The sequence below is a fragment of the Daktulosphaira vitifoliae genome, unplaced genomic scaffold, assembly GCF_025091365.1.
Source record: "Daktulosphaira vitifoliae isolate Bord-2020 unplaced genomic scaffold, ASM2509136v1 Scaffold_1, whole genome shotgun sequence".
NCBI classification, from domain to species: domain Eukaryota; kingdom Metazoa; phylum Arthropoda; class Insecta; order Hemiptera; family Phylloxeridae; genus Daktulosphaira; species Daktulosphaira vitifoliae.
Genome location: NW_026099572.1, coordinates 18321045 through 18333514, shown reverse-complemented (window position 1 = coordinate 18333514; position 12470 = coordinate 18321045). Strand labels below are relative to the sequence as shown.

The 12470-nt window shown below is 26.6% G+C and overlaps 1 protein-coding gene and 1 long non-coding RNA gene across 2 annotated transcripts in view; both read right to left on the bottom strand.

The window, feature by feature from the left end:
* Nucleotides 1-12470, bottom strand: part of LOC126895043 (neurotrimin-like) — a 78460-nt gene that overhangs the window by 51868 nt on the left and 14122 nt on the right. The gene's annotated exons all lie outside the window — the stretch shown is intronic.
* LOC126895051 (uncharacterized) lies at nucleotides 5704-7287 on the bottom strand. The gene is made up of 3 exons (XR_007701583.1): nucleotides 7197-7287; nucleotides 6079-6108; nucleotides 5704-6011 (listed from the first exon to the last, which is right to left on the bottom strand). It is a non-coding gene; the product is annotated as an uncharacterized LOC126895051 (long non-coding RNA).

Sequence of the window (12470 nt, the reverse complement as noted above, 5' to 3'; positions counted from 1 at the left end):
TAAATATGTTACTGTGTAGCGTACAACATGCGGAACCCTAACAACAAATCCGTTTTTCTACCCTCAGTTTATTTCTTCAAATAACTATTGTACTACAATACAGTACAACGCATAAAAAACTGTACTTGAGTAACTGATTTTTCAAATACTACACAAAATTTATGTAAATCAAGACTATTCAAATTAAACTTTCCGAAGAAATACAATCGCTGGGCTGCATAAAAGTTTTTCCGGTATACGACTTGTGTATTTTTACAAGGAGGTTCTTTGATATAACTAATCGATACAGATTGTTAACTAATTATTTATTAATAGGCATATAGGGAATATTTAGTATATTCATTAAAATTGTATTTATAACATTGATAACTTAATCGACTATTACAAATTGTTGGATATTTAGAGACTTCTAGTAGAAATGTTTTCTGATCTAATATAGACATTAAGTTAGAGAAATAATTTTTATGTGTTTATGAATAGAAATACTCAAACTATTTTATAATAAGATAACAAACTTAACTAATCCAGTTGTTGAGGTGTTTAATGATTCAACTAATTGTAATTAATTTTTTTTGCTAAAATATGATCATTTGAAAATGTAATTAAAATATCAGACTTCATAGTAATATACTCTTATAATAAATAAAATTATGGCTAACAGTTATAAAGGGACCATAAAATCACAAATAGTACGATTTGTATGGGCAAAATAGTGACCATGTATCGTTTTTTACCCTTCAAATCCCTTTTATGGAATTCCTCAAACCTTTAGCCATTCATTCCGGTCTAAGTCGGTAAAAGTGCCATCGTTTGCGTATCGCTAGTATGTTTTGTTGCAGGTAGTAAAACTTGGGCACAATACAATAATATTGTTCTAGTGACATTTGTTTAAAAACTGCAGAGTAAGCATGTAAAGAACTTAAGCAAATTGCATAGGCACTTAATTTGGCCTTATTCAAAAAATACATTTTTTACACTAAGCATGTTTTCAAAAAACATAGGAGTGACGTGAATTTAACTCCGTGATAAAATAATTTTTTTCAATTTCAACTTAAATTGTCTGAGCACAAATAATTTTATCATTTATTTGTAATAAATTATTTCATAATATATAAGATTACTATTAAATCACAAAACTAAATACCAAATGTTTATATGTAACAACGCTGTACACTCAACACTTCATTATATGTTCACGCATACACAACACTCTACGTGCACTTGTAAAACAAAGATCTCAATAAACAGTACTCTTATAGAGAATCTGCAAATAAAACATCAAGGTACTTATAAAATACTTACGATAACATATCGATCTGATTAGCTTAACCCAGCCCAACTAAAAATAAACCAAATTTATAACAGATTATGTTATGTCACTTAACATAATTTAGTATTCTTAGTCGATACTAGACCAAAGACTTCGTTAGGACTGTGTTCTCAGTCTAGAGTCGATACCTGACGAGGTTAGTACTCTTGAAATTTCACTATCTTGTTTAGGGATATATCGATAGTTAGGACAATTGAATGAAGTGTAATTTATTTTTATTAGAGTATAAAATAAAGTATAATTAATTTGGATTGAGGTAATATTATAATTAAGCAATATTTATAAAATACTAGAGGTAAAAGAACATTATCAATGCGCAAGTATTACTACTTAAATGTACGAAAAAACTTTTCAATGTTTCTACAGAGACAGCATTTATAATTATTGAGTCTTATATTGTAAGCTTTTCATATTTTTGTAAATTATAATTACTCGGTAGAGTTGGAATTTGATAAACAACTGAGCTATTCATTCTTGAAACTATAACATAGATATTATAATACACTGAATAAAAAGGTAAGTGATAGGATTTAATTATTTATGCTTGCATGATAACTTTAAAAAAAAAAGATAATGTTAGGTAAAAGAGGAAACACATGGTTAATATAATATATAATAATTATATATTGTAATTATTGTAAATATTTAATCATTAAATATTCAAAATATTATGAATGAGTCCTATTTGAATTTGCATAAATCCTTTTTTTATTTTATGGAGTATTCTAAGAGGTTATACTGAAATTAAATCATTATTAGTCAAATAACGAGTTCTAGTTTTTCATATGTCTATATAAGTTTAATTATGAAATAAGTCAATTTAAATTTGATGTTCAAACTGATCAAATTTATGTGCTCTTTTTGGTACAATTAGTATTTTTATGATTCACATTTGGAAATCTATTTTAATAACTGGTTAAACATTTTCTTTGTGTTTAATATCTTTTTTTACATCTTCTAATAACTTCAAAAAATAAATGTAAACTCTGACATATTCTAATTTTCTTAGCTAGTGTCAAAAAATAACACGGAGGGTAACAACTGTTTTAAAATTTTCAAAATTACGTACACCTGCTATCACTTTATTGTACTCTCGTGATTCATTTAAAATTGGATTTTTACCTGAACTTTTTTTCGAGCAGATGTGTAAAGACAACCTGACATACGTTTATATATATATATGTATAAATACACATGTATTAAGCATAGTATGTCACACTCTAGTAACCTGTCCTTGAAAGTTTTAATTAAATCTAATACTTGGTAGAATCTTTGACTAACGGCTAAAAAATTACATCGTAATAATAATTTTTTTGCGAGAATTACAAAAAAGAACTAAGATACAAGTATCTAAATAAATCATCAGCTGAAAAAACAACACAGGCTGATTAATTGGTATAAAACTTAAATATAAAAATAATCATAACGAAAATGTATAATCGACTAAATAAATTAGATCTATTATCCTTATCCTTAATAATCCACTCCAAGGTAATTTCAACTCAATATTCAAATATTAATTAGTATCTTTTTGATTAGGTTTCCTTCGAGAAAATCGAGAAAAGAGGGAAAATAATTGTATATTCTTTATCTGTTGCGATTCCCTCGTATATATGCTACGTATATCCCGTGAGATNTATATTTACAAAAGTTGTCATAAAATATTTTTCAAAAATATAACTAATTTAATACCCGTTTTGTGGGAACTTTTTATTTATAAATTTAATTGTTCAATTTTTTTTTTCAAATAAACTATTAAATGCTTTAAACTAACATCCTTACTATCATAAATTGAAATATGACACGACCAGCACCACAATGCATCCCTTGTCGGAAATTCATTATTAAGCTTGGTTGGTCGCATCGAGAAAAGAGGGAAAATAATTGTATATTCTTTATCTGTTGCGATTCCCTCGTATATATGCTACGTATATCCCGTGAGATGCGACCCTGACATTTTTCTTACCGATCCCCTCTTGAAGGGCAGAATTATCCCCACGTTTTTAATTTTGGTAGTTATTCGAAGTATAAAAATGCTAGGGGGTATACTACAACCTATACGAAAAGCCTACCGGATTATTATACGTCCCGTTTTTGCCGTTGATTGATTGACTCTGTCTCTTGTTCGACAATAACAACAAAGTCAGAATGGTCGAGTACATAGTTCTCCTGACATACGACCGATCGGATTTTAAGGGGTTCGTCTATGAGACTATAGTGTTATACATTAACATTAAAGTGCAGAAAAACAGACAGACGAACCTACAATGATTATGTGACGGTAGTTGAAATGGTAGTGAAAAGACATGTGCGGTTTTTCTACAATAACACAAGGTCTTGAGGGGATTTTCATTATGATATCGAACATATGATGTTAAAAATGGAAGATAGGTATATATCTTTGTGTGTATGATGAACAAAGTAGTCATAGGGCAATTGTGATATCAGATGAGATAAAGTCTGTGCTATAAACAAAACAATACATATAAATTAAGATTAAAAGATAATTAGTATCTATGAATATAAGCAAATCAATAGATAAATAATCTCAAAATACTTCTTAGAATAATAATTTAAAAAATACGAACTAAAAATTACATAATTTATTCTAAACGCAAATAATCATCATGAAATCTTGAATAATTTGACGTCGTTAAAATCTTTTATAACTCCACACGAATCAAATTAATTTTTTATATTGTAGTTTATACAGAAAATTTAACTCTATGTCAAAAATAGCATTCAATAGAAACGTTCACTTATCAGTTATTTGAATTTATATGTATTTGATCTAATAATCGGTTTTAAATCAGATAATTTATAATATTTTACAAATAAAGTAGAAACTAAAAAAATTACTTCAAATATTTATTATTATGACAAGTATAGTGTATATTATTTATTCAATAAAATATTTTAATGACATGATGTATGATGGCACATTTTTAAATTAGAGAACAGCAAGTATTATTCAAATATAAAATTACTTGAGTATACGTTCTGTTATGTACGCATTGTATAAAAAAATATACCTATAAATAGTTATTTAAGTAAATATAATTAAAATATACCACTTAAAAGTGTATTTAACATAGAATTATAAATAAAGAGTATTATTTGAAAGAAAAAAATAAATCTCTTCTGATAATTTCATTTTTTTACACAATTAATATTGGACATTCTCTTAGATAAACAACTGATTGTTTACACTGGTGAAAACAGAAAATCTGTTCATTGTACAACTTATCGAACGAACATCAATAGTTAGCATCATTTTCCAATAACAACCGATACATTAAAGAATATTTATATAAAATATTAAAACTATAAAATATTTATGATATAAAATATCATAAAAAAAATCCAGCACAGTGGGGTCATGGCACAGTGAGAATGTAGCATAGTTGGTTCTAGTATAGATGATATCTGACAGTGATTAAAATCACTATCATAAAAAACGCTTCGATGCAAATCTGCTGATAGTGTTTAATTTAAAAAAAAACTGGAGGATTATTCTAAAAGCAACATGATCTCCTATTTCCTTATTTATATCCTGATTACAATTTTTATAATTTATATGTGTAATATATGAATAAATATATATAAATATTTAAAGAGAAATGGTTTTATTTAAAAAAAAAGTATGTCAAATGAAAGAGGTATATAAATAGTGTTTATCATAAAAAAAATTGTATTGATCCATAAATTTTTCAAAAAGTTATAGCATTATAAAATTAAAAATATAAACAAGAATTTTTTTATGATTTATTAGTGTAATACATGAATAAATATTTAGTATAACAATTAAATATAGTATGAAATTGATATTTAATAATTTAGTATTGTAATTTTTTTACAAAAAAAAACATTTTTTTATTAATTTTAATGTCCGTTTTCACCGTAAAAACAAAATAAAGTCATTTTTTTTTTCATATTAAAGTACATTACATTAGCTTTAATTTAAGATATATATAAATGTGTTAGTGTTTCCAGAACACTTTCAAAAGTTAAGTTGAAAAAATAAATTTTTGATGAAAAATATGTCATTTTGAATCCCTCCTTGTGAGCAGGTAATGGGTCAAATTTATTAAAAAGATATACCAAATAATAGGTAAGTACCACATTAATCTATAAAAAAATAAATATATATTGATGTGGTAATTTTTAAAAAGTTATGGCAGTTTTAAGTAAAAAAAAATTTCGAAAATTTGTAATTATTTTGGAGATTTCCCCCATTTACGGGGAACGTTGGAAATTTTTTCAATTTTTGAGGGTAATGTTTTCGACTAGATACGATTTGTGATCTTTTGACGTATCGTTGAAATAATCGGTTCGGTGAAAGCTGAGAAAAAGTGGTAACAGACACAAAAAAGTTTTAAAAATACAACATAGTAAAATTAATAACTTCTTAGCTTCGCGTCGAAGCTAAAAGAATAAAAATACAAAAAATATATTTTATACTATAATTAACAAGGAGAACTATTAAAACTCACCTAAAATAAAATAACACTTACGATTTTTAGATAATTAGTAATATTGAAAGCCTTTAATAATGAGAATTTAAAGAAACAGAGTCATCTAATGAATTAAGTTCTAATTCAAATAAAAAGTTTTTCAATGCCATTTCTTGGATATAATTTAACAATTTTCACTTTTCTTTATTATTTACACTATTTATACACTAAAATTAATAACAAATGATTTTTTTTTTGCCAAAAATTAATCAAAAAACAATAAAAATTACTTACTTATTGTATAAGTTAAAAAATAACCAGCTCCTATTAAAAATATAAAAATATTTATTTAATCGAAATGTAACACATTTGTTTTATAATGGCATTACTTGCAAATTTTGGTTAAAACATATTTTACCAAGGAAATATTTGTGATTAAATTGTTTGCTTTTGGAAAGCAGGTACTGATTTTCTATGGTATTAAAAGTCAAGAGACTGTAATACACTTGACCCATTCAGCCGGTTAGTGGATTAGTCAAGAGGAATATAGACATTAAAAGGGCGTAATGGTGGTCTTTATCGCATTAATTATTACACAAACAAAAAATTAAGCTGTATTTACTTTATAGTAAGTTCAAACCTTTAACCTTTCAGTTGTAATCATAAAAAGTTATATTTTCTATCCATTAGCCACAACTATATTGTTATTGAATATAATATTTTTGAAAGCTTATGAATTAACGATAACACTAGGTTTAGAACTATTATAATTATTTAACTGTTATACTTCATATTAAAGATGATAAACTATGCATAAAAATCCTTACTATAGAAAGTGCATATATAAATATAGTATTTTAACGAAATCAAGAAAAAAATATGTTACACGATTATGATAAAATGCTTATGTTTATATATAAAATAATATATAAATAATTATTTTTTGTCTCTAATGTTTTATCTTTATTTGGAATTGTACAGAAATGTTTGCACTTTCGCAAATAAACAAATAGTATTATGAAAAAATATTTAATGCAGTACCATACCCCTTTTATAAGGCTATCTATAATATATCAATAAAACATCTGTCATTTGGGTTGCTTCCGGCATAGGGTATTCTTTATAACACTTCATAGACCATTTTGATAAATGGCCAGGAAAAATATAGAAACTAATCCACATGGATCTAAACAATATTAAGCCGTCATTATGATTTCCATAATGTTTTCACGTGAAAAATTAAATTTTAATCGTTTAATCAACGCTTAATAATTTATTTTATATATTATCTTATAAGTTCTGTTTATATGACACATTAATTTGAAATACAACACTTTTATCTAAAGTTAAATGTAATGTTACAGTATTTTATAAAAATTAAAAAATAATAATTTAATTGTTAAAATACATACACCATTCATTATTTAGTAGTCTATAACTCATTGTCTATTATCCATCAAATTAAATTTATATTATTCATGTCAATCTTTAAAACTATTCCGAGAAATATGTATAAAAATGCATTGGTACAAATTTAATGTAATAGCTATAAATAATTCTTTAGTTATGACAAATCATTTATTTTAAGTAAAATAATATGTAATAACTAACACACTTGAGTAATAAATAGAGAATAGTAAAAAGTTGTGACACTTCTTGCACATATAGATGAATTAAATTTAATATAAAATGGCACAAAAACTGTCAATTCGATTCACTACTCTTTCACTTTATGATCTTTCAAAAAGTGCAAGAACTGGTTTGGCACACATTATAAATTCACAATAAATCGAAATATATTTATTTTCAACTTTGCTTACAACATTACAATGATGAATTTACATTTCACAAAAGATTTATAAGGTATAAAGTTAAGTGTATAATGAGTATAGAAAAATTAGGTGATTACTAGAATAAAATAATTATCTCAATAAATAATATCGATATCTTTGGTACGAATTTAACCAGTCTAGTCCTATCTTTGAGTGGGTTACCTTTGTGGTCAATACAAATAAAGACTTTTCTGCGAAGATAAAGAACCCACTTGTGATATCTGAACTACTCGGGGTATTTATTGACACGACTCACAGCCAGTACAAGCTTAAATAACTACTAGTACCAGTGGCATTATTAATACTTAAAGCGTGATGATTAATACAAGAATTTCTATTTAAAATTATTATTATATTAATAAATTTTTAACACATCACTTTGTTTTCTATATATTTTACATCTTTTCATAAAACCCTCGTACTCATACCCCGAAAGAAAATGATATCATTTTATTCAATAAATACATAGTAACTCAATCATTCTCATACTCATACAATACCGACCAGTAACTAATGTTATATATCATTTTGAGATACTATACAATATAATGATAAATACAGATCAATATGAAACTAGATAGATATAGTTTTTAAAAACAAATTTTAATTACAAAGAATATTAATGGAAAGTTGACTATTGTAAAAATTATCAAGTTAAATTGAATTATGTTGTTTATACAATCTTTCTATAGGATTATATTGATTATAGTTAGTTTCATTTAATGTAAATATAAAATGTTGGTCATAAGTGGTAATAAAATTGATGTACATTGAATGGAATGAGTTTAAGAAGAGAAGGACATAAAATAATACCATTTACTAATCTAGTGGAATGTTCAATCTGCAATTTTTCAACGGTTTGAAAGAGGTTGTTAAAGCAATTTATGCTTAAAAAAAAATAACTTATGTAAACATTTTAACAATCATTTATTTTTCCATTTCGACTCTTGTATCAGATATGATTTTAAACAGTTTAGGAAATTTCACCGCTATTTGATTTTATCTAGACTATTTATTTTGTACATGACCGAGTAGTAGGATAAAATCGGAAATTGAAACAACTAATACTTCCTACCGCTTCGGTGTGGATGGACGTGTATACTGTTGCATAAAATACACATAAGTTTACAATGGGCTCCCAAGTGGTAAACAACATGCTCACGTTATTCACGCATCGCTAACGCCAACTACTTAAAGCGTTAATTAGGACTTTGCGGGGATTTATCACCCTCACCTGTGGCTCTACGGTATACAGGACTGAATTATTGCTGTCCAAGCCTTTAGGGGTAGAAAAAATTTGTAAAAACTATATATACATTATAAAGGTTATGCACTTAGGTATGAGCATGGGGAAAGGACGGTTAAGGCAACGGATTATTTATGGCTTTTAATACCGAGGTACGACACATTTTTCATGGACTCAATTAAAACAATGTACAGCTCACACACCCACTTAATGTTTTTTACGACTGTTTCCTAGATATTCTTATGAAATAGTTATTTGAATAAAATACCTAAGCAAATAATAATAAAGTTGAAAATTGGCTAGTTATTTTTAGTTGCAATATGTCTTTAAAACCTTTTATAAAACAATGATTTTAATCAATATGTATTACATAAAATTATTAAAATCTTAAATTGGATTTTCTTCTCAAGAAAATTGCGGTTATTAAAAGTTATATTTTTAATAATATTTTTCCAAAAAGATTTTAATAGTAAATGTTTTTTTATAAATAAAATGCTCGTACAAAAACGTTTATTATCATTTTATCTCCCATAACATTCAATCTAATTATTTCTCCATTAAAAATATTTATACATTTTCTACGATAGACTAACAAAGTATATATGATAATAAAAAGTTGTCTTTGCTTATATCAGTAATATTTAAATTTAAAACCCAAAATGAATTTCTCTTATCGTCTTCAATAATGTTTTGAACTTGTATTCCATTTTTTAAGGTAAAACTACTTAAAATGCATTGTATACATTAACATATAATGCAAAAAAATACGAAACTATTGTTTAAAGTAGCTTTGGTGACATTTTGCAAACGTAAAATTACACATCTAAGTACTCTTATTTATATCATTCATCCTTAGTATGCGCTATTATTATTGCGCAAACTTGGCGGACATCTAGAGAGGGCTGCGAGGACCCATTGGGGACCGGCAGATAGTTGGCAACGCAAAACGCAAAGGCTAATTGATGGATAACAGCCCCGGGAGTCTTGCAGGCCGCTCTTTTTAAAGGCCTCTGGGGATGCAGTATTTTTTTCTTGCACCCCCTTGTTCTCATACAAACATTTCATTTCTTACACCGTTTCTTCAACGTTCATTGACCACCATAAATATCAAAAATTGTCAATGACTTTCAACTTGTATTATCTGTCTTTATACCATTTATATTTTTTTCATCGTCGTTTTCATGAAATATTTTCTTGTTCCTTTCCTTACTATTGCTACAGTGAAAAACGCTTTAGTAACCACTTATAAACTTATCCAATGCCTTTGAAATCAAAAAATTATTGGTGAACTTTTTGAATAAATACTACAAACGTCATGGTCTTAAATCCAGACTCTTAAATTAAATAAATGTCTATCAAACTTCTTACCTATATATATTACGCATGTTATTATTCGTTTCGATAATAATACCCTTGAAAATACACACTACGAAAAAAAGATACTGAAATGATTATGGGTAAATTAATTCAAAACGTTGTTATAGAAACAAAAGCAGCTTATTCTATAAGGGTATCCGGGGTTGAGATCATAATAATCATGATGATGATGATGATAATGATGATGCTGTTAGACTGTTGCTGAAGTCGTTTTACAATAACAACCACTTTCATATTTACATAATAAAATACAAATGGGATCGGTTAGAAAGTTTACTTTCCGGACGAACAAACCAATAGTGTGCAAACCAGCAAACCCCTTCGACTACCACTATAGCATATTTTGTTTATAATAACAACTGTTTCTCACGGGCGCAATGATATAATTGGCTCATTATCCACAAAGATTTCAGGTGGCGGCGGCAGGGAAATGTACTGTAGCCCTCGGGGAACAGTAAAAGCTCATTTGCCACAATGTACCAGATTCTTCTCGGTCCAACAAACCTCTTAACGGTTCGATTCGCTTATAATAATCATCAAGGCACGCTTACACTCAACCTTTATCGCACTCCTTTGCCTTCACATAAGATTCAAATTGGTCCCACAGGGGATCACCAAAGTTTTTCGTCTCACTGTCTGTTTATTTATTATTATTTTTGTTTATTTTATATGTTTAATGTACATTGGACCATACAAGTGAATCTTATAATAATATTTTTCAATTAAAATTTTTGTAAAATAGAAAATAGGATTTTTTTTTAAATACAAAATTAACAGCCTTATTTAATAATTTATTTATATAAAAAAATATTCAAAAATTTATTTTAATGCTGCATTTTTTTCTAACAGATTATTTACCTTTCCGAAAAATATATCTATTAAAATCAAGAGTAATAAATTTGTGTGTTAAATTACTTGGTAGAGAGCGTAAGTTTTGATTTTGTAGTATCCTCACGAGATGAAAAACATCCCACTACTACATTTGAGATCCGGCCTATAATAACGTTTTCTATAATATATAAGAAGCTATTATAGATTAAAATTTAACAGTGATCAATATCACTATTTTAGAACTCTTCAATGCTATTGCGCAAAGAAAATTTTATTATTCTGATTATTTTAATGATTATTAGTTTTAGTTTTATAACATTAATTGTAATTTGTCATAATTCATTGATAGCTTGAATACATTTTTTTTTTAAGGAAAGTCCCCTTTCTTTTAATAAGCTTATTGAAAGGACACTTAAATCTATCTTAAAAATATTTATAATTAACAGAACTTAAATATTATAAAAAACATTTTTATCATGGTGCTACTTTTTAAAAATGAGGAGTACTAAACCACCTGTCCACTATTTAACTATAATGTTTGACTTCGTATAGACACTAATAATTTGGTGGCATTATACGTAAAGAAAATAAATTATCGGAATATAAATCTTGTATGCAATAGAAACTTTAATATAGCATATGTTTAAAAGTTGTAGTATTACGGGAACATGTTCAAAAATTAAGTTATTTTAATTTTTGTAGTTTGACCCTCCTGTATAAGGGAAAATTATCAGAATTTTCTAACATGTAGTAGGTATATAAAATAAGATTTAATTAAACATATGTTTGAAAAAAAACAGTGTTTTCAAAACATTTTCAAAAATTAAGTTAAAAAACGGTAGCACAGTGGGGTCGCGGCATAGTGGAGACATTGCATAGTTGGGTTCAGTCTAGATTTAATCTGACAGTGATTAAAATCACTATCATAAGAAACGCTTCGATGCAAATCTGTAGATAGTGTTTAATTTTAAAAAATTGTTGGATAATTGCAAAAGCAACATCAACTTCTATTAAAATAAAATACAAAACCCATAATTTTCATACAAAAATAGCATATTTTTGAATATGGTAGCCATTTGCGTATAGAAGATAGGTCGTCGGGACAAATTTTTTTTTTTCATTTTGTAGTACATAAAATAAGCTTTAATTTTATATATGTTTAAAGGACGCAGTATTTCCGGAACATTATCAAAAATCAAGTTGAAAAAGTTATTTTTTGTAAAAAAATTACTATTTTAAATTCCCTCAGTGAGCAGAATAAGTGTTAGATTTTCAAAAAAAATTATATCAAATGAAAGGGAAATATCTAAGGTTTCAATACAAAAAAATATTATTTTTATTTGTTCATTTTTGAAAAAGTTATGGCAGTTTTAAGTACAAAAAACATCCCGATAAAAGGT